General features: G+C 33.9%; 19 non-coding genes across 19 annotated transcripts; all 19 read right to left on the bottom strand.

The window, feature by feature from the left end:
• Positions 1–448: 448 nt before the first annotated feature.
• On the bottom strand, positions 449–520 carry Trnad-guc (transfer RNA aspartic acid (anticodon GUC)). Its single transcript has one exon. It is a non-coding gene; the product is annotated as a tRNA-Asp (tRNA).
• Positions 521–1,143: 623 nt separating this feature from the next.
• Trnad-guc (transfer RNA aspartic acid (anticodon GUC)) lies at positions 1,144–1,215 on the bottom strand. The gene has a single exon. It is a non-coding gene; the product is annotated as a tRNA-Asp (tRNA).
• Positions 1,216–1,483: 268 nt separating this feature from the next.
• On the bottom strand, positions 1,484–1,555 carry Trnad-auc (transfer RNA aspartic acid (anticodon AUC)). The gene has a single exon. It is a non-coding gene; the product is annotated as a tRNA-Asp (tRNA).
• A 948-nt stretch (positions 1,556–2,503) lies between these two features.
• On the bottom strand, positions 2,504–2,575 carry Trnad-auc (transfer RNA aspartic acid (anticodon AUC)). Its single transcript has one exon. It is a non-coding gene; the product is annotated as a tRNA-Asp (tRNA).
• A 268-nt stretch (positions 2,576–2,843) lies between these two features.
• Trnad-guc (transfer RNA aspartic acid (anticodon GUC)) lies at positions 2,844–2,915 on the bottom strand. The gene has a single exon. It is a non-coding gene; the product is annotated as a tRNA-Asp (tRNA).
• Positions 2,916–3,183: 268 nt separating this feature from the next.
• Positions 3,184–3,255, bottom strand: Trnad-auc (transfer RNA aspartic acid (anticodon AUC)). The gene has a single exon. It is a non-coding gene; the product is annotated as a tRNA-Asp (tRNA).
• Positions 3,256–3,523: 268 nt separating this feature from the next.
• Trnad-guc (transfer RNA aspartic acid (anticodon GUC)) lies at positions 3,524–3,595 on the bottom strand. The gene has a single exon. It is a non-coding gene; the product is annotated as a tRNA-Asp (tRNA).
• Positions 3,596–3,863: 268 nt separating this feature from the next.
• Positions 3,864–3,935, bottom strand: Trnad-guc (transfer RNA aspartic acid (anticodon GUC)). The gene has a single exon. It is a non-coding gene; the product is annotated as a tRNA-Asp (tRNA).
• A 268-nt stretch (positions 3,936–4,203) lies between these two features.
• Positions 4,204–4,275, bottom strand: Trnad-guc (transfer RNA aspartic acid (anticodon GUC)). Its single transcript has one exon. It is a non-coding gene; the product is annotated as a tRNA-Asp (tRNA).
• A 268-nt stretch (positions 4,276–4,543) lies between these two features.
• On the bottom strand, positions 4,544–4,615 carry Trnad-guc (transfer RNA aspartic acid (anticodon GUC)). Its single transcript has one exon. It is a non-coding gene; the product is annotated as a tRNA-Asp (tRNA).
• A 268-nt stretch (positions 4,616–4,883) lies between these two features.
• Positions 4,884–4,955, bottom strand: Trnad-guc (transfer RNA aspartic acid (anticodon GUC)). Its single transcript has one exon. It is a non-coding gene; the product is annotated as a tRNA-Asp (tRNA).
• A 268-nt stretch (positions 4,956–5,223) lies between these two features.
• Trnad-guc (transfer RNA aspartic acid (anticodon GUC)) lies at positions 5,224–5,295 on the bottom strand. The gene has a single exon. It is a non-coding gene; the product is annotated as a tRNA-Asp (tRNA).
• A 608-nt stretch (positions 5,296–5,903) lies between these two features.
• Trnad-guc (transfer RNA aspartic acid (anticodon GUC)) lies at positions 5,904–5,975 on the bottom strand. The gene has a single exon. It is a non-coding gene; the product is annotated as a tRNA-Asp (tRNA).
• A 608-nt stretch (positions 5,976–6,583) lies between these two features.
• Trnad-guc (transfer RNA aspartic acid (anticodon GUC)) lies at positions 6,584–6,655 on the bottom strand. The gene has a single exon. It is a non-coding gene; the product is annotated as a tRNA-Asp (tRNA).
• A 268-nt stretch (positions 6,656–6,923) lies between these two features.
• Positions 6,924–6,995, bottom strand: Trnad-auc (transfer RNA aspartic acid (anticodon AUC)). Its single transcript has one exon. It is a non-coding gene; the product is annotated as a tRNA-Asp (tRNA).
• Positions 6,996–7,263: 268 nt separating this feature from the next.
• On the bottom strand, positions 7,264–7,335 carry Trnad-guc (transfer RNA aspartic acid (anticodon GUC)). The gene has a single exon. It is a non-coding gene; the product is annotated as a tRNA-Asp (tRNA).
• A 268-nt stretch (positions 7,336–7,603) lies between these two features.
• On the bottom strand, positions 7,604–7,675 carry Trnad-guc (transfer RNA aspartic acid (anticodon GUC)). The gene has a single exon. It is a non-coding gene; the product is annotated as a tRNA-Asp (tRNA).
• A 268-nt stretch (positions 7,676–7,943) lies between these two features.
• On the bottom strand, positions 7,944–8,015 carry Trnad-guc (transfer RNA aspartic acid (anticodon GUC)). Its single transcript has one exon. It is a non-coding gene; the product is annotated as a tRNA-Asp (tRNA).
• Positions 8,016–8,283: 268 nt separating this feature from the next.
• On the bottom strand, positions 8,284–8,355 carry Trnad-guc (transfer RNA aspartic acid (anticodon GUC)). Its single transcript has one exon. It is a non-coding gene; the product is annotated as a tRNA-Asp (tRNA).
• Between the last annotated feature and the right edge of the window lie 13,329 nt (positions 8,356–21,684).

Genomic DNA, 21,684 nt, shown 5'->3' with positions numbered 1-21,684 from the left:
ACAGATCGGGTGTAGTACCTTAACTATATAAAATTCGAAAATATTATACAATTCAATGTCACATCGTGACATTGTAACAACGTAAGATATAAACCAAAAGAATGCTTCTCCCCAACGGGGAATTGAACCCCGGTCTCCCGCGTGACAGGCGGGGATACAGACCACTAAACTATCGAGGATGTGTATTTTTACGAACTGCAACTACAATGGCATCCAATTGACGGCATTACAATTATTGACTTAATGTCATCTGTCGCACAGATTTTACAAAAATATTGATTTCTTCTAAAAATTTTGAATTTTTTGTTTATACTCTACATAATTTCACTAACAAAAATATTGATTTATGGAAAGATTCAACGAAACAAATATTTCTGATAAAATATATTGAATACTGCAGGAGTTTTTACCTGTTGGCTTATCACCTAAGATAACCAAAAGAATATTTCTCCCCGACGGGGAATTGAACCCCGGTCTCCCGCGTGACAGGCGGGGATACTGACCACTATACTATCGAGGATGTGTATTTTTCTAAACCGCAACAACAATGGCATCTAATTGACGACATTACAGTTATCGACTTAATGTCATCTGTCAAACAGATTTTACAATAATAATGATTTGTTCTAAACATTTTGAACGTTTGTTTATACTGTATATAAAATATACAATACATAATTTCCTCAACGAAAATATAGATTTATGTAAAGATTCAAAGAAATATACATTTCTGACATAATTTTCAACGCTGCAGGAATTTTTAACTGTTTGGCTTATCACCTAAGATAACCAAAAGAATATTTCTCCCCGACGGGGAATTGAACCCCGGTCTCCCGCGTGACAGGCGGGGATACTGACCTCTATACTATCGAGGATGTGTATATTATGGAACCGGAACAACAATGGCATCTAATTGACGACATTACAGTTATCGACTTAATGTCATCTGTCAAACAGATTTTACAATAATATTGATTTCTTCTAAACATTTTGAATTTTTGTATATATTATACATAATTTCCTCAACGAAAATATTGATTTATGTAAAGATTCAAAGAAATATACATTTCTGACATAATTTTCAGTGCTGCAGGAGTTTTTACCTGTTTGGCTTATCACCTAAGATAACCCAAAAGAATATTTCTCCCCGACGGGGAATTGAACCCCGGTCTCCCGCGTGACAGGCGGGGATACTGACCACTATACTATCGAGGATGTGTATTTTTCTAAACCGCAACAACAATGGCATCTAATTGACGACATTACAGTTATCGACTTAATGTCATCTGTCAAACAGATTTTACAATAATATTGATTTCTTCTAAACATTTTGAACTTTTTGTATATATTATACATAATTTCCTCAACGAAAATATAGATTTATGTAAAGATTCAAAGAAATATACATTTCTGACATCATTTTCAACGCTGCAGGAATTTTTAACTGTTTGGCTTATCACCTAAGATAACCAAAAGCATATTTCTCCCCGACGGGGAATTGAACCCCGGTCTCCCGCGTGATAGGCGGGGATACTGACTACTATACTATCGAGGATGTGTATTTTTCTAAACCGCAACAACAATGGGATCCAATCGACGACATTACAGTTATCGACTTAATGGGATCTGTCAAACAGATTTTACAATAATATTGATTTCTTCTAAACATTTTGAATTTTTTGTTTATATTCTACATAATTTAACTAACAAAAATATTGATTTATGGAAAGTTTCAACGAAACAAATATTTCTGATATAATATTCAATGCTGCAGGAGTTTTTAACTGTTTGGCTTATCTCCTAAGATAAATAAAAGAATATTTCTTCCCGACGGGGAATTGGAACCCGGTCTCCCGCGTGGCAGGCGGGGATACTGACCACTATACTATCGAGGATGTGTATTTTTCTAAACCGCAACAACAATGGCATCTAATTGACGACATTACAGTTATCGACTTAATGTCATCTGTCAAACAGATTTTACAATAATATTGATTTCTTCTAAACATTTTGAACTTTTTGTATATATTATACATAATTTCCTCAACGAAAATATAGATTTATGTAAAGATTCAAAGAAATATACATTTCTGACATAATTTTCAACGCTGCAGGAATTTTCAACTGTTTGGCTTATCACCTAAGATAACCAAAAGAATATTTCTCCCCGACGGGGAATTGAACCCCGGTCTCCCACGTGACAGGCGGGGATACTGACCACTATACTATCGAGGATGTGTATTTTTCTAAACCGCAACAACAATGGCATCTAATTGACGACATTACAGTTATCGACTTAATGTCATCTGTCAAACAGATTTTACAATAATATTGATTTCTTCTAAACATTTTGAACTTTTTGTATATATTATACATAATTTCCTCAACGAAAATATAGATTTATGTAAAGATTCAAAGAAATATACATTTCTGACATAATTTTCAACGCTGCAGGAATTTTTAACTGTTTGGCTTATCACCTAAGATAACCAAAAGCATATTTCTCCCCGACGGGGAATTGAACCCCGGTCTCCCGCGTGATAGGCGGGGATACTGACCACTATACTATCGAGGATGTGTATTTTTCTAAACCGCAACAACAATGGGATCCAATCGACGACATTACAGTTATCGACTTAATGGGATCTGTCAAACAGATTTTACAATAATATTGATTTCTTCTAAACATTTTGAATTTTTTGTTTATATTCTACATAATTTCACTAACAAAAATATTGATTTATGGAAAGATTCAACGAAACAAATATTTCTGATATAATAATCAATGCTGCAGGAGTTTTTAACTGTTTGGCTTATCTCCTAAGATAACCAAAAGAATATTTCTCCCCGACGGGGAATTGAACCCCGGCCTCCCGCGTGACAGGCGGGGATACTGACCACTATACTATCGAGGATGTGTATTTTCCTAAACCGCAACAACAATGGCATCTAATTGACGACATTACAGTTATCGACTTAATGTCATCTGTCAAACAGATTTTACAATAATATTGATTTCTTCTAAACATTTTGAACTTTTTGTATATATTATACATAATTTCCTCAACGAAAATATAGATTTATGTAAAGATTCAAAGAAATATACATTTCTGACATAATTTTCAACGCTGCAGGAATTTTTAACTGTTTGGCTTATCACCTAAGATAACCAAAAGCATATTTCTCCCCAACGGGGAATTGAACCCCGGTCTCCCGCGTGATAGGCGGGGATACTGACCACTATACTATCGAGGATGTGTATTTTTCTAAACCGCAACAACAATGGCATCTAATTGACGACATTACAGTTATCGACTTAATGTCATCTGTCAAACAGATTTTACAATAATATTGATTTCTTCTAAACATTTTGAACTTTTTGTATATATTATACATAATTTCCTCAACGAAAATATAGATTTATGTAAAGATTCAAAGAAATATACATTTCTGACATCATTTTCAACGCTGCAGGAATTTTTAACTGTTTGGCTTATCTCCTAAGATAACCAAAATAATATTTCTCCCCGACGGGGAATTGAACCCCGGTCTCCCGCGTGACAGGCGGGGATACTGACCACTATACTATCGAGGATGTGTATTTTCCTAAACCGCAACAACAGTGGCATCTAATTGACGACATTACAGTTATCGACTTAATGTCATCTGTCAAACAGATTTTACAATAATATTGATTTCTTCTAAACATTTTGAACTTTTTGTATATATTATACATAATTTCCTCAACGAAAATATAGATTTATGTAAAGATTCAAAGAAATATACATTTCTGACATCATTTTCAACGCTGCAGGAATTTTTAACTGTTTGGCTTATCACCTAAGATAACCAAAAGAATATTTCTCCCCGACGGGGAATTGAACCCCGGTCTCCCGCGTGACAGGCGGGGATACTGACCACTATACTATCGAGGATGTGTATTTTCCTAAACCGCAACAACAATGGCATCCAATTGACGACATTACAGTTATCGACTTAATGTCATCTGTCAAACAGATTTTACAATAATATTGATTTCTTCTAAACATTTTGATTTTTTTGTTTATATTCTACATAATTTCACTAACAAAAATATTGATTTATGGAAAGATTCAACGAAACATATATTTCTGGTATAAAATTCAATGCTGCAGGAGTTTTTAACTGTTTGGCTTATCTCCTAAGATAACCAAAAGAATATTTCTCCCCGACGGGGAATTGAACCCCGGTCTCCCGCGTGACAGGCGGGGATACTGACCACTATACTATCGAGGATGTGTATTTTCCTAAACCGCAACAACAGTGGCATCTAATTGACGACATTACAGATATCGACTTAATGTCATCTGTCAAACAGATTTTACAATAATATTGATTTCTTCTAAACATTTTGAACTTTTTGTATATATTATACATAATTTCCTCAACGAAAATATAGATTTATGTAAAGATTCAAAGAAATATACATTTCTGACATCATTTTCAACGCTGCAGGAATTTTGAACTGTTTGGCTTATCACCTAAGATAACCAAAAGAATATTTCTCCCCGACGGGGAATTGAACCCCGGTCTCCCGCGTGACAGGCGGGGATACTGACCACTATACTATCGAGGATGTGTATTTTTCTAAACCGCAACAACAATGGCATCTAATTGACGACATTACAGTTATCGACTTAATGTCATCTGTCAAACAGATTTTACAATAATATTGATTTCTTCTAAACATTTTGAACTTTTTGTATATATTAAACATAATTTCCTCAACGAAAATATAGATTTATGTAAAGATTCAAAGAAATATACATTTCTGACATCATTTTCAACGCTGCAGGAATTTTTAACTGTTTGGCTTATCACCTAAGATAACCAAAAGAATATTTCTCCCCGACGGGGAATTGAACCCCGGTCTCCCGCGTGACAGGCGGGGATACTGACCACTATACTATCGAGGATGTGTATTTTTCTAAACCGCAACAACAATGGCATCTAATTGACGACATTACAGTTATCGACTTAATGTCATCTGTCAAACAGATTTTACAATAATATTGATTTCTTCTAAACATTTTGAACTTTTTGTATATATTATACATAATTTCCTCAACGAAAATATAGATTTATGTAAAGATTCAAAGAAATATACATTTCTGACATCATTTTCAACGCTGCAGGAATTTTTAACTGTTTGGCTTATCACCTAAGATAACCAAAAGAATATTTCTCCCCGACGGGGAATTGAACCCCGGTCTCCCGCGTGACAGGCGGGGATACTGACCACTATACTATCGAGGATGTGTATTTTCCTAAACCGCAACAACAATGGCATCCAATTGACGACATTACAGTTATCGACTTAATGTCATCTGTCAAACAGATTTTACAATAATATTGATTTCTTCTAAACATTTTGATTTTTTTGTTTATATTCTACATAATTTCACTAACAAAAATATTGATTTATGGAAAGATTCAACGAAACATATATTTCTGGTATAAAATTCAATGCTGCAGGAGTTTTTAACTGTTTGGCTTATCTCCTAAGATAACCAAAAGAATATTTCTCCCCGACGGGGAATTGAACTCCGGTCTCCCGCGTGACAGGCGGGGATACTGACCACTATACTATCGAGGATGTGTAATTTTCTAAACCGCAACAACAATGGCATCCAATTGACGACATTACAGTTATCGACTTAATGTCATCTGTCAAACAGATTTTACAATAATAATGATTTCTTCTAAACATTTTGATTTTTTTGTTTATATTCTACATAATTTCACTAACAAAAATATTGATTTATGGAAAGATTCAACGAAACATATATTTCTGATATAAAATTCAATGCTGCAGGAGTTTTTAACTGTTTGGCTTATCTCCTAAGATAACCAAAAGAATATTTCTCCCCGACGGGGAATTGAACCCCGGTCTCCCGCGTGACAGGCGGGGATACTGACCACTATACTATCGAGGATGTGTATTTTTCTAAACCGCAACAACAATGGCATCTAATTGACGACATTACAGTTATCGACTTAATGTCATCTGTCAAACAGATTTTACAATAATATTGATTTCTTCTAAACATTTTGAACTTTTTGTATATATTATACATAATTTCCCCAACGAAAATAAAGATTTATGTAAAGATTCAAAGAAATATACATTTCTGACATAATTTTCAACGCTGCAGGAATTTTTAACTGTTTGGCTTATCACCTAAGATAACCAAAAGAATATTTCTCCCCGACGGGGGATTGAACCCCGGTCTCCCGCGTGACAGGCGGGGATACTGACCACTATACTATCGAGGATGTGCATTTTTCTAAACCGCAACAACAATGGCATCTAATTGACGACATTACAGTTATCGACTTAATGTCATCTGTCAAACAGATTTTACAATAATATTGATTTCTTCTAAACATTTTGAACTTTTTGTATATATTATACATAATTTCCTCAACGAAAATATAGATTTATGTAAAGATTCAAAGAAATATACATTTCTGACATAATTTTCAACGCTGCAGGAATTTTTAACTGTTTGGCTTATCACCTAAGATAACCAAAAGAATATTTCTCCCCGACGGGGAATTGAACCCCGGTCTCCCGCGTGACAGGCGGGGATACTGACCACTATACTATCGAGGATGTGTATTTTCCTAAACCGCAACAACAATGGCATCCAATTGACGACATTACAGTTATCGACTTAATGTCATCTGTCAAACAGATTTTACAATAATATTGATTTCTTCTAAACATTTTGATTTTTTTGTTTATATTCTACATAATTTCACTAACAAAAATATTGATTTATGGAAAGATTCAACGAAACATATATTTCTGATATAAAATTCAATGCTGCAGGAGTTTTTAACTGTTTGGCTTATCTCCTAAGATAACCAAAAGAATATTTCTCCCCGACGGGGAATTGAACCCCGGTCTCCCGCGTGATAGGCGGGGATACTGACCACTATACTATCGAGGATGTGTATTTTTCTAAACCGCAACAACAATGGCATCTAATTGACGACATTACAGTTATCGACTTAATGTCATCTGTCAAACAGATTTTACAATAATATTGATTTCTTCTAAACATTTTGAACTTTTTGTATATATTATACATAATTTCCTCAACGAAAATAAAGATTTATGTAAAGATTCAAAGAAATATACATTTCTGACATAATTTGCAACGCTGCAGGAATTTTGAACTGTTTGGCTTATCACCTAAGATAACCAAAAGAATATTTCTCCCCGACGGGGAATTGAACCCCGGTCTCCCGCGTGACAGGCGGGGATACTGACCACTATACTATCGAGGATGTGTATTTTTCTAAACCGCAACAACAATGGCATCTAATTGACGACATTACAGTTATCGACTTAATGTCATCTGTCAAACAGATTTTACAATAATATTGATTTCTTCTAAACATTTTGAACTTTTTGTATATATTACACATAATTTCCTCAACGAAAATATAGATTTATGTAAAGATTCAAAGAAATATACATTTCTGACATCATTTTCAACGCTGCAGGAATTTTCAACTGTTTGGCTTATCACCTAAGATAACCAAAAGAATATTTCTCCCCGACGGGGAATTGAACCCCGGTCTCCCGCGTGACAGGCGGGGATACTGACCACTATACTATCGAGGATGTGTATTTTCCTAAACCGCAACAACAATGGCATCCAATTGACGACATTACAGTTATCGACTTAATGTCATCTGTCAAACAGATTTTACAATAATATTGATTTCTTCTAAACATTTTGATTTTTTTGTTTATATTCTACATAATTTCACTAACAAAAATATTGATTTATGGAAAGATTCAACGAAACATATATTTCTGATATAAAATTCAATGCTGCAGGAGTTTTTAACTGTTTGGCTTATCTCCTAAGATAACCAAAAGAATATTTCTCCCCGACGGGGAATTGAACCCCGGTCTCCCGCGTGACAGGCGGGGATACTGACCACTATACTATCGAGGATGTGTATTTTTCTAAACCGCAACAACAATGGCATCTAATTGACGACATTACAGTTATCGATTTAATGTCATCTGTCAAACAGATTTTACAATAATATTGATTTCTTCTAAACATTTTGAACTTTTTGTATATATTATACATAATTTCCTCAACGAAAATATAGATTTATGTAAAGATTCAAAGAAATATACATTTCTGACATAATTTTCAACGCTGCAGGAATTTTGAACTGTTTGGCTTATCACCTAAGATAACCAAAAGAATATTTCTCCCCGACGGGGAATTGAACCCCGGTCTCCCGCGTGACAGGCGGGGATACTGACCACTATACTATCGAGGATGTGTATTTTCCTAAACCGCAACAACAGTGGCATCTAATTGACGACATTACAGTTATCGACTTAATGTCATCTGTCAAACAGATTTTACAATAATATTGATTTCTTCTAAACATTTAGAATTTTTTGTTTATATTCTAAATAATTTCACTAACAAAAATATTGATTTATGGAAAGATTCAACGGAACAAATATTTCTGATATAAAATTCAATGCTGCAGGAGTTTTTAACTGTTTGGCTTATCTCCTAAGATAACCAAAATAATATTTCTCCCCGACGGAGAATTGAACCCCGGTCTCCCGCGTGACAGGCGGGGATACTGACCACTATACTATCGAGGATGTGTGTATTATGGAACCGGAACAACAATGGCATCTAATTGTCGACATTACAGTTATCGACTTAATGTCATCTGTCAAACAGATTTTACAATAATATTGATTTCTTCTAAACATTTTGAATTTTTTGTTCATATTATACATAATTTCATTAACGAAAATATTGATTTATGGAAAGATTCAAAGAAATATACATTTCTGAAATAATTTTCAATGCTGCAGGAGTTTTTAACTGTTTGGCTTATCACCTAAGATTTCCAAAAAAATTCTTCCCGGCGGGGAATTGAATTGGTCTCCCCGGATATATGTTTTTCTTACATCGCGACATCAACCCCATCAAATTAGCGACATTAGGGTAATCGAATTACCATAGTCCGTCAAACAGATTATACAAAAGTATTGATTTCTTGAATATCATGAAAATTTTCTTAATTTTTTACATAACAGAAAAGTTGATAGGAATAGAGAATAGAGAATAGAGAATAGAGAATAGAGAATATAGAATAGAGAATAGAGAATAGAGAATAGAGAATAGAGAATAATTGCCTCTTTTGTTGCAAAACGTGATCGAACATTAGACTTGCTGATTGGAATTCCTCCGAGCCAGCTTCAGTAGCTATAAGCTGAAAATCATATAAATAAGATTAAGAACATAAAGCTCTATGACTCTGAAAATACCATGTATTACATACCATCAAAACATAACATTTGAGAAGCAAATCGTGGCCTTGTGAAAGCAGAACTTTCACCATCCTTCACTGTCAGGATCGATGTTGAAAAATCCTTCCTCCTACCAAAATACCACCGAAATGATGGCAGCTATCGCGGGTAACATTAGATTTTCCAATCAATTTGCCGAGGCAAGTGTTTTTTGTCACTTCGGCACTGCATTGCTGACGGAGCTGACGGAGGTGGAGCTGCAATTTGCATCATTTATCAACCGAACGGAAGATGAATCACCACGCATTATTCAGCAGTAGCAGCATCTCAGGGTGCAATTTTTGCGAGTGCGGAAGGATTTTTTTAATTAATTTTGTTATCAGAAAATGTGCAAAGTTTCGGTAGCTTGAGAAGTAGATTAAATTGGCAGAGATCCATCCTGGCGATTTCGGGCGGAAGCGAGAAAGGGGAAGGTGGTGGATGGCAATAACCTACTTCCGCGAGGACTTAATTGAAATAAGTGGTAGAACTTTATTTTTCAATCTTTCGATAGTTTGATTCTTGGGGGCGATCGTTAATCATCCACAGTGTTTACCGCTACAAAGCGTTCCGTCGGTCGGTTGGTCACATTGAGTGAATGATTAGTGCCGCCCTTATTCATTACCGAATCAGCATTCAAAGCCACCGTTTGGTTCGTCGGGCGCTCGTGACTGTGATATATGACCGCTTTTAGTGGCTCATTTGTTGGGGGAAAAACTTTGCCGTTTTCTGCCCGAGAGCGCACATTTGTTCTCGTGCGCCTCGTCGAATGGCGACAAAACGCTTGTAAGTGGACGGGATTAAAGTAGATATTAATGCAAATTGGTTCGGCACATGCGACCTTGTGTGGCTGGTGCCCTCCCCCAACTGCACAAGCCACGGACGGCTGCCAGAGGCTGTGTGCTGTTCAATGCTCCGGGAGTATTGCCATTAACTAATGAAACGACGACATAAGCCGCCGACCAGCTCGAAGACCAACGACGAACAAAACAAGGCCAAGGAGATTGCCGGAGACAATCTTAAGGAGACAAAAACAAGCCTCTAGCTTCCCTTTTATGGTTCGAGCAGAAACTTGAAGCCCCAACTTTGCCGCAACCGACAGTGGACGTCGTTTCGACCCGTCCGGCGGGGCATAGAATCCCTCTTTTGGGGGGACCGAGTTGGGCGTGGAGAGCCTGGAACGCGAGCAATGCACCAGAACTGGAAGAATTTCGCAACACGACACCGATCTGGGAAGGTGGCGAAAAGAATTAAACTGAAATTTGTTTCCCCCCCATTGGAAGAGCAGAGATCCACGAGAGGATGCGATTGTCGGATTCCTAGCATCCCAGACGTAGCCAGGGGGCGGTAGTGGGCAGTGGAATGCGGAATTGGCTTATCGTGAATCTGGCACGGAAGAGTAGCCTTCTTCGGTTGAATTTGGTGCTTTTGTACGATTTGCGTGCTCGAAATAGAGCACTGATTGAACAAATGAAATGAAAGCACGAAGTGGCGAGAAAATGATACCGGGAAAACTCGTACAATCTGTTGCTGAGCCGCTGGGTTGCTGCTAATCCTCTGATGCGGCGCGATGTAATACAATATAGTGGATGCAAAACCATTGTGTAGGGGTTGCGGTTGATTATAGCTACAGATGATGATGGATGAATGGAAATCTAAGTCAAGTATTAGCTGTCAGCAATTTAAATTCTTTTTTTTAATTTTTAGACCCGTGCATAAAAAAATTTAATTGCGATAAGTATAATTTTACAGATGCACGGGCCAAAGGTTGTGCAGTCCACTGATCATTCAACAAGAGCCAAAGGTTGTACCGCTCATGACAACTCTACACGAACTGATGATTGCGCCGGCTAGTGACCATTCTATCCTGGATTCCTCGAGTCGAGAAAGACGCACCACGCTAGATATGGGGTACAGATTAGGGAGCGTTGCTGATTAATGGTCAGCTGCATCCCAATAGGAAGTAGCCCGTGTCGGGCACACGTATAGAGCATCGAAGACTGCAACATACCAATTATGAGAACACTTGTAATACTAACCTCGAGCCAACCGCGAGTAATCGGTTACATATTACTAACATAGTTGTAAGACAAAATATGTCAAAATATTGGACTCCCGGCCCCGTCAGGCTAACGCCACATGTGCCTTAATAAAAAATATATTTTGGGAAAAAAAAAGTATAATTTTCATAAACTTCGAATAAAATGAAGCAATTCTGTTTGAGGATTACGGTTCGAGGTTTGAATATTTACACCAAGCGTTTCAAAGATGTCAAGATGTCCAAATGCGTTACCTTTGAACATACGTTGTGTTTTTCTCCAATTGAGTTCCTTCCCTATTTTTCTGAATTGCATCTTTTCTAGAAACCTTAATTAATCATCTTTCCGATATCCCTTTTTACAAAAATGACAATTCACAAGTCGAAAGACTTCATTTCAATATTTATAAAACAAATTATGTGCAACTTTTCCATTCTATAAATGGTCGGTATTCAGTCAGCGAAGTTTGACATACAGTGGTGCTCTGTCGTACTCTCCAAAATGTAGATATGAGTTTTTTTAATTTATAAAATTTCAATACTTTGCGAAATAGTAATCATTTTAAGAAAATTTAATGAAAATCATGTTCGTGAAATAATAGAAAATGCTGCTGGACATTAAATCCGGTGTCGATATCGTGTAGAAATTTCACAAATATTGTTTTAATTTTTTTAAATTTGTTATATCTCGAGAACGGTCTGTCCAATAATAAAACCTTAACCCTTAAATTTACATCATAACATTGAATGCCCAAAATTATATAAAAGAACAAGTTCACTTTAAGTTGATCGTTTCGGGATCTTGATTTATTTCACCAGTAAAGAAAAAATCATGCAAAGAAGGGTTAATAGTTCATTGATTTTCCAACAAATTTGCTGTACATTGATCATCTGATAAAGGCAACTGTGATTGAAGGTAGCTGCTACTATATGTGTAAAGTTGACAAAAAATAGGAGAAGGTCGAGGCAGAGGACGGCTGATTTGACATGAAATTGCTCTATAATTACACGACCTTATTAAAGAGTACCTAAGAGCTATAGAAACACAATTGGGAAGAATGATTGGCTGAACACCGACTATTTGTATGGAACAAAACCGCTATATGTGTGTGTGTTATCTACATTAGGAAAGACTGTGAGACTGTTTATTAAAAATCTCGAAAGGTTAATTTATAAACAATAAGTTGAATGCGAGCAGAGCTTAAATTACAATGTTTCCTTTCTCCACAGCGTCCGTCCACTTGTCGCTTAATGCAAATGAGCAAATGAGTAAATGAGTAAATGAGTAAATGAGTAAATGAGTAAATGAGTAAATGAGTAAATGAGTAAATGAGTAAATGAGTAAATGAGTAAATGAGTAAATGAGTAAATGAGTAAATGAGTAAATGAGTAAATGAGTAAATGAGTAAATGAGTAAATGAGTAAATGAGTAAATGAGTAAATGAGTAAATGAGTAAATGAGTAAATGAGTAAATGAGTAAATGAGTAAATGAGTAAATGAGTAAATGAGTAAATGAGTAATGAGTAAATGAGTAAATGAGTAAATGAGTAAATGAGTAAATGAGTAAATGAGTAAATGAGTAAATGAGTAAATGAGTAAATGAGTAAATGAGTAAATGAGTAAATGAGTAAATGAGTAAATGAGTAAATGAGTAAATGAGTAAATGAGTAAATGAGTAAATGAGTAAATGAGTAAATGAGTAAATGAGTAAATGAGTAAATGAGTAAATGAGTAAATGAGTAAATGAGTAAATGAGTAAATGAGTAAATGAGTAAATGAGTAAATGAGTAAATGAGTAAATGAGTAAATGAGTAAATGAGTAAATGAGTAAATGAGTAAATGAGTAAATGAGTAAATGAGTAAATGAGTAAATGAGTAAATGAGTAAATGAGTAAATGAGTAGTAAATGAGTAAATGAGTAAATGAGTAAATGAGTAAATGAGTAAATGAGTAAATGAGTAAATGAGTAAATGAGTAAATGAGTAAATGAGTAAATGAGTAAATGAGTAAATGAGTAAATGAGTAAATGAGTAAATGAGTAAATGAGTAAATGAGTAAATGAGTAAATGAGTAAATGAGTAAATGAGTAAATGAGTAAATGAGTAAATGAGTAAATGAGTAAATGAGTAATGAGTAAATGAGTAAATGAGTAAATGAGTAAATGAGTAAATGAGTAAATGAGTAAATGAGTAAATGAGTAAATGAGTAAATGAGTAAATGAGTAAATGAGTAAATGAGTAAATGAGTAAATGAGTAAATGAGTAAATGAGTAAATGAGTAAATGAGTAAATGAGTAAATGAGTAAATGAATAAATGAGTAAATGAGTAAATGAGTAAATGAGTAAATGAGTAAATGAGTAAATGAGTAAATGAGTAAATGAGTAAATGAGTAAATGAGTAAATGAGTAAATGAGTAAATGAGTAAATGAGTAAATGAGTAAATGAGTAAATGAGTAAATGAGTAAATGAGTAGTAAATGAGTAAATGAGTAAATGAGTAAATGAGTAAATGAGTAAATGAGTAAATGAGTAAATGAGTAAATGAGTAAATGAGTAAATGAGTAAATGAGTAAATGAGTAAATGAGTAAATGAGTAAATGAGTAAATGAGTAAATGAGTAAATGAGTAAATGAGTAAATGAGTAAATGAGTAAATGAGTAAATGAGTAAATGAGTAAATGAGTAAATGAGTAAATGAGTAAATGAGTAAATGAGTAAATGAGTAAATGAGTAAATGAGTAAATGAGTAAATGAGTAAATGAGTAAATGAGTAAATGAGTAAATGAGTAAATGAGTAAATGAGTAAATGAGTAAATGAGTAAATGAGTAAATGAGTAAATGAGTAAATGAGTAAATGAGTAAATGAGTAAATGAGTAAATGAGTAAATGAGTAAATGAGTAAATGAGTAAATGAGTAAATGAGTAAATGAGTAAATGAGTAAATGAGTAAATGAGTAAATGAGTAAATGAGTAAATGAGTAAATGAGTAAATGAGTAAATGAGTAAATGAGTAAATGAGTAAATGAGTAAATGAGTAAATGAGTAAATGAGTAAATGAGTAAATGAGTAAATGAGTAAATGAGTAAATGAGTAAATGAGTAAATGAGTAAATGAGTAAATGAGTAAATGAGTAAATGAGTAAATGAGTAAATGAGTAAATGAGTAAATGAGTAAATGAGTAAATGAGTAGTAAATGAGTAAATGAGTAAATGAGTAAATGAGTAAATGAGTAAATGAGTAAATGAGTAAATGAGTAAATGAGTAAATGAGTAAATGAGTAAATGAGTAAATGAGTAAATGAGTAAATGAGTAAATGAGTAAATGAGTAAATGAGTAAATGAGTAAATGAGTAAATGAGTAAATGAGTAAATGAGTAAATGAGTAAATGAGTAAATGAGTAAATGAGTAAATGAGTAAATGAGTAAATGAGTAAATGAGTAAATGAGTAAATGAGTAAATGAGTAAATGAGTAAATGAGTAAATGAGTAAATGAGTAAATGAGTAAATGAGTAAATGAGTAAATGAGTAAATGAGTAAATGAGTAAATGAGTAAATGAGTAAATGAGTAAATGAGTAAATGAGTAAATGAGTAAATGAGTAAATGAGTAAATGAGTAAATGAGTAAATGAGTAAATGAGTAAATGAGTAAATGAGTAAATGAGTAAATGAGTAAATGAGTAAATGAGTAAATGAGTAAATGAGTAAATGAGTAAATGAGTAAATGAGTAAATGAGTAAATGAGTAAATGAGTAAATGAGTAAATGAGTAAATGAGTAAATGAGTAAATGAGTGAATGAGTAAATGAGTAAATGAGTAAATGAGTAGTAAATGAGTAAATGAGTAAATGAGTAAATGAGTAAATGAGTAAATGAGTAAATGAGTAAATGAGTAAATGAGTAAATGAGTAAATGAGTAAATGAGTAAATGAGTAAATGAGTAAATGAGTAAATGAGTAAATGAGTAAATGAGTAAATGAGTAAATGAGTAAATGAGTAAATGAGTAAATGAGTAAATGAGTAAATGAGGAAATGAGTAAATGAATAAATGAGTAAATGAGTAAATGAGTAAATGAGTAAATGAGTAAATGAGTAAATGAGTAAATGAGTAAATGAATAAATGAGTAAATGTGTAAATGAGTAAATGAGTAAATGAGTAAATGAGTAAATGAGTAAATGAGTAAATGAGTAAATGAGTAAATGAGTAAATGAGTAAATGAGTAAATGAGTAAATGAGTAAATGAGTAAATGAGTAAATGAGTAAATGAGTAAATGAGTAAATGAGTAAATGAGTAAATGAGTAAATGAGTAAATGAGTAAATGAGTAAATGAGTAAATGAGTAAATGAGTAAATGAGTAAATGAGTAAATGAGTAAATGAGTAAATGAGTAAATGAATAAATGAGTAAATGAGTAAATGAGTAAATGAGTAAATGAGTAAATGAGTAAATGAGTAAATGAGTAAATGAGTAAATGAGTAAATGAGTAAATGAGTAAATGAGTAAATGAGTAAATGAGTAAATGAGTAAATGAGTAAATGAGTAAATGAGTAAATGAGTAAATGAGTAAATGAGTAAATGAGTAAATGAGTAAATGAGTAAATGAGTAAATGAGTAAATGAGTAAATGAGTAAATGAGTAAATGAGTAAATGAATAAATGAGTAAATGAGTAAATGAGTAAATGAGTAAATGAGTAAATGAGTAAATGAGTAAATGAGTAAATGAGTAAATGAGTAAATGAGTAAATGAGTAAATGAATAAATGAGTAAATGAGTAAATGAGTAAATGAGTAAATGAGTAAATGAGTAGTAAATGAGTAAATGAGTAAATGAGTAAATGAGTAAATGAGTAAATGAGTAAATGAGTAAATGAGTAAATGAGTAAATGAGTAAATGAGTAAATGAGTAAATGAGTAAATGAGTAAATGAGTAAATGAGAAAATGAATAAATGAGTAAATGAGTAAATGAGTAAATGAGTAAATGAGTAAATGAGTAAATGAGTAAATGAGTAAATGAGTAAATGAGTAAATGAATAAATGAGTAAATGTGTAAATGAGTAAATGAGTAAATGAGTAAATGAGTAAATGAGTAAATGAGTAAATGAGTAAATGAGTAAATGAGTAAATGAGTAAATGAGTAAATGAGTAAATGACTAAATGACTAAATGACAGTCAGCCAGTCAGTGTTGGACTTATCAATAAGAAGAACCCAATTGAATGTCAGTCTCTATTCATACTTCCAACCTCTTTCAGGCTGTGGTTACCCAAATTAAATTTCAGAATTTAACTATGATAGTGTGAAACAAGTAAATGATACCAAGTTTTTTATGCTTTAGATAACGGCGGTCTAGACGAGAGCTACTAATGGTATGTGAAGTATTTTTGGCCCCATGTTCTACGAAAGTTTCTTGAGTTTCTTTTCATCAGAGAACATTATTTTTATTTAAATTGCTTGTTTATCATTTCGGATATTATTTATAAATGCAACGAAGTTTCATAAATAACTCTTTAGTAGAAGGTTTTGGTGAGCTTGAATACAGTTCATGCCTTGCGTGACTTTGTAGAAACGTTTATCGGATTCGCGGTTGAAACTGTTAACGAAGCAACACACACAAGTCGAAACACTGATTACTTGAAGGTACTTAATATACACACACCTATGATCATTTTGTACTCTTCTCAAAATAAATTATATTGTTAGTATAATTGGACTTTAAAACAAATGCTTTGAGAGGGGCAGTTTCGGATGTGTCCAAATGCATCCTTGGTGGAGAAAGTTTTTCGACTGGAACGCGAAACTAAATCGCACATAGCATTGCAGTAGCAGGATAATATTCCTTGTGAGCCGGTGATGATGGACCAACTTGATTTCTCCCTTCGTAATGTGGCGAAAAACATTATGACTCGGCTCGATGTGTTGATTGCGATGCCAGATGCACAGCTACTGAATTATCCGCTCGCGTTCTCACCTGGAGGGGAAATGAAGATGACATAAAACGAGCAGAATAAGCGATGTTCGTTGCTTTGGATATAGCAAGAGACTGACAATTTATATCAGAGAAGATGCAATATTAATGTGCTAACGATAGCGGGTGAAGTTTAATTCGCAGATATTCTCATTTCGTTATCCCCTTCGTTGTTACTATTCTCGCGCCTGCATAACTTGCTCTATATTGACAGCACGGTGAGGTAAGCACACAAATGAACAGAAGAAATGTATGGGAAAATGGGAATCCTTCCAATTTTCATCAATTTGAACCATTTACAGACTATGGGGTTGTAATGTATATAATAACAAACAAATCTTAGAGAATTTCCGATTCGATGGGTATGCAAATCGTCACAATCCGTTCGCAGCTAAAATAGTTATTTACGTTAACCTTATTTCATAAAAACGTGACCTGTTTCCTGATTTGGCACCCTTAAGGAAAGACGTAGTCCTAGGTAAAACAAATGAAACGAGTTGTTCTAACGTCATGAGGCGTACTTTATATGTTCGAGTTTACTGTGAATTCGGATTTGCACCGTATTCTTACACATGGTTATAAAAAAAACAATTCAACAGTTTTTTCAACAACAGTGTTTTGGCGTGGCGTTTTCATGATGATTTTATTTTTATCAAAATCTCTGTTCAAGCCTTGTTCAAGCAGTTATTAAAAATTTAGAAATTATTAAGCTATAGCTAATATTGTTTGTTAAATGCAGTTTAAAGTCAATTAGAAAACGTTTATCCAAATCTAAGGTGCGATGGAAAAGTCTATTCGACCATATTTTGATTTGATTAGCTGTACATAGACTATATCGATATCGAAGAAGATTTTTGTCTGACTGCATTATTTTCTTCGACTAAATTTCTATAAATAGAATTAATTTTTGAGTACCTTGTCAGGCGCTTGTTAGAGTCTTTTATAACAACTAGATAAAACCTTTCAATTTCTGATGAACTTTCGAAAAAAAAAATGGACAAGATTCAAACTTACGACCTTTGCATCGATGATCCTCCATCAAACCATTTGCTCCGTTAGAACACTCAAAAATGAAATGCCAAGCAGTCGAACATGAGCTTAAAAACACTGGCAGTGAATGCTTATTTTAGTAGTCCGTCATGTGTTGTACAAAAGCTGCTTTGCAGTTGAATAAACGTTTCCAAATCGTTTCCCTGGCATATTACTCAGGTAAACATCAATGGTTGAACAAAAGCTTCAATTTGTTCTAAATATGCTTTTATACAACATATAGTCCAGCATATCTTATGTAGTACTCAATACCATTGTTCGACCATTATTCAACTGACTAGTTTAATAACAGCTAATGATTGTTTGTTGAGTAGTTGTAGGATATTTTCATCTCTCCTCTGTTTCTTTCTCATACATATTCAACCATTCCATGCCAAACCGATATAGTGGTTCTCAGATTTTCGTCAAAAGTGGTAATTTTGTTCTTTGTCGCAAAACATTGGACCCGTATATTTTTATTTTTTTGATAGGATGCACATTTCCATTTTAGGGTGGTCCGAAAAATATTTTTTCCCCTTTTTCTCAAAAATTCCTAACTGTTGAACCACTGAACCGATTTAGATGATCAACATACCAAATTGATGAACTAATGAGCTAGACTTTTGTTAAAAAATATTGAACATGCGAAAGAAAATGGATTTCATTTTGATTGTAGTCGTTTTTAATGGTTTTTATGGCTTTGACTAGAGGGCGCCATATTTATTTATATTTTTTCTTGAGAGCTGAGGATTTTTTACATAATATATCTCGATATCAGAGATGCTGTTTTTTCCGTTTTTGGGATATGTTTTTTCAAAGTTAACCAATGGTTCGAAAAAACAAATTTTCCCCCTTTTGCACTACAAAAATTCATAACTTTTGAGCTACTGGACCATTTTTGTTCCTGTAATTATTAATTGAATTAGTTTTTCATTGTTTTCTCGGTTGAAGATAGAGGGCTTTATTTTTTAAATATTTTTTTCTGGATAGCATTCACATGTGTTAAGCCTTCGTTCAATATTCCTATGTGACTAGACTAGACCTAAGCGACCAGAATTCAATTTTAACGCAAGTATGATATTTTCTCGAAAAAGGCTAGCTCAATTTAATATACCAATCATCTAAATCGGTTCAGTAGTTCAAATGTTATGAATTTTTGAAAAAAGGCATTTTTGAATAAAAGGGGAAAAATAACTTTTCGAGCCACCGGTTAACTTTGAAAAATCATATCTTAAATACGAAAAAAAAGCATCTCTGATATCGAAATACGTTATATAAAAAATCCTCAGCTTTGAAAAAAAATATAAAAATATATGGCACCCTCTAGTCTAAAGCCATGAAAACAATAAAAAACGACCACAATCAATGATTTTGAAAATTAAATCCATTGATTTTGCAAGCTCAATATTTTTTAATGAAAAGCTAGTTCATTGGTTTCAATTTGATATGTCGATTACCTAAATCGGTTTAGTAGTTCGAGAGTTATGCATTTTTGAAAAAAGTCATTTTTGGGAAAAAGAAAAGTGGAAAAAAATATTTTTTCAGACCGCCCTGAAATGGAAATGGGCACCCCAACGAAAAAATGAAAAAATACGGGTCTAATATTTTGCGATAAAGAACAAAACTACCACTTTTCATGGAAATCTGAGAGCCAATATATCAGTTTGATATGGAATGGCTGTCTTTCTTTATTTCTAAATATGCTCTTGTACTTTCATATGATCACATTTAATGGGGCTTTTCAACTACGCCGATTTCGACAACTAGGGCTCAGCGTACAATATAGCCAATTTTTGAGCAACGTGATGGAAAAAAGCCGTAAACTTTAGATTATGATATCAAGATGTTAAATATTTGAAATAGAAAACGATAGGGTCTTTCCAAAAAGCGATCATGAAATGTTTGTAAATTTTCTTTCACAGCATGTATGTATCATGCCAAAAAATACCAGAAGCTTTGAAAAAATAATAAAAAAAATTCGGGTCACACAATTATACAATTTTTAAGATGTGTTTGCACCAGGGCCCGAAATATTCGAAGATGAAAAATTAAAATCGACTCTCCTCTCAGTAGCTTCGATTCGACTACACCCTAAGTTCATTTTTAGCACATGTTATGATTTATTACATTATTACACCCTGATTTATTACATTAAATGAGTTGAGCCAATATGAGCGAGCGAAACAGGATACACATTTAAATGAAAGCATACGAAAGCTTTTCGAATAGTTTGCCAAATACACGGCCCAGACAGAGAAAGATATATCCTCGTTCATGTTCTTCTTCATCCTCTTAGAAAACACTTTCCAACTTCATTTTATGATTAGGTGTAATATTATCACGCTTCTATATAACAGCGCTGGTAGCTATATGGATAGCGTGGTCATGTGAAATAGCTTTGCATTTCAGCTTTGCATTGGTTCGATCGCCATTGACGTCGTATGGACTTTTTTTTGGCACAATCCCAAATGAAATGAGAAAAGAAATCAGAAAGAGATGTCTGCTCGCAAACATACAAACCTTTTTTAAGCTTTTAAAACAACTCATTATTAGCGCATTTGACCCTCCAGCATACGAAATGGCATCATTTCTGCCAAAGATGAAATGTTTTCTGCCAGCGCTAGTTTGAGTGTAGGACTACTTCGACATTCGCCGTCAACATGTCTTGAATTGAATAGAAATGAATTGACGAGCGTTAAGAGCGAGGATGACTGATGAAGTATTCTTGCAAATGGTTATCCTATTTGTCGTGACTTCTTCTTCATCTTCTTCTTCTTCTTCAATGGCACTAACGTTCCTAGAGGAACTTCGCCGTCTCAACGTAGTATTACTTGCGTCATTTTTATTAGTACTTAGTTGAGATTTCTATGCCAAATAACACGCCTTGAATGCATTCTGAGTGGCAAGCTCTAGAATACGCGTGATCACAGTGCAAGTCGGAGGAAATTTCTTTGACGAAAAATTCCCCCGACCAGAACGGGAATCGAACCCGAACACCCGGCATGTTAGTTATGACGCTAACCACTCGGCCAAGGGAGCACCGTCGTGACTAATGAATACAAATCAGTCAGTTTCAACCTGACTTCAATCCATACCTCTACTCCCCCTGACACGAATCTCGTTACCCGGGTACACAATCTCATTTTTACGTCCATATAAAGCGAAACGAGAACTTGATTTGTGATGTAAAAAAGTAGTTACACCATTAATGGAAGACTTCATTGTCTTCATTGTGAACTCAAACCAACGAACTTAGACAGTTACCAG

The sequence above is a fragment of the Toxorhynchites rutilus genome, chromosome 1 (assembly GCF_029784135.1).
Source record: "Toxorhynchites rutilus septentrionalis strain SRP chromosome 1, ASM2978413v1, whole genome shotgun sequence".
NCBI lineage: Eukaryota > Metazoa > Arthropoda > Insecta > Diptera > Culicidae > Toxorhynchites > Toxorhynchites rutilus.
The sequence above is the reverse complement of the archived record's forward strand: the minus strand, read 5'-3'. Positions and strand labels throughout refer to the sequence as shown.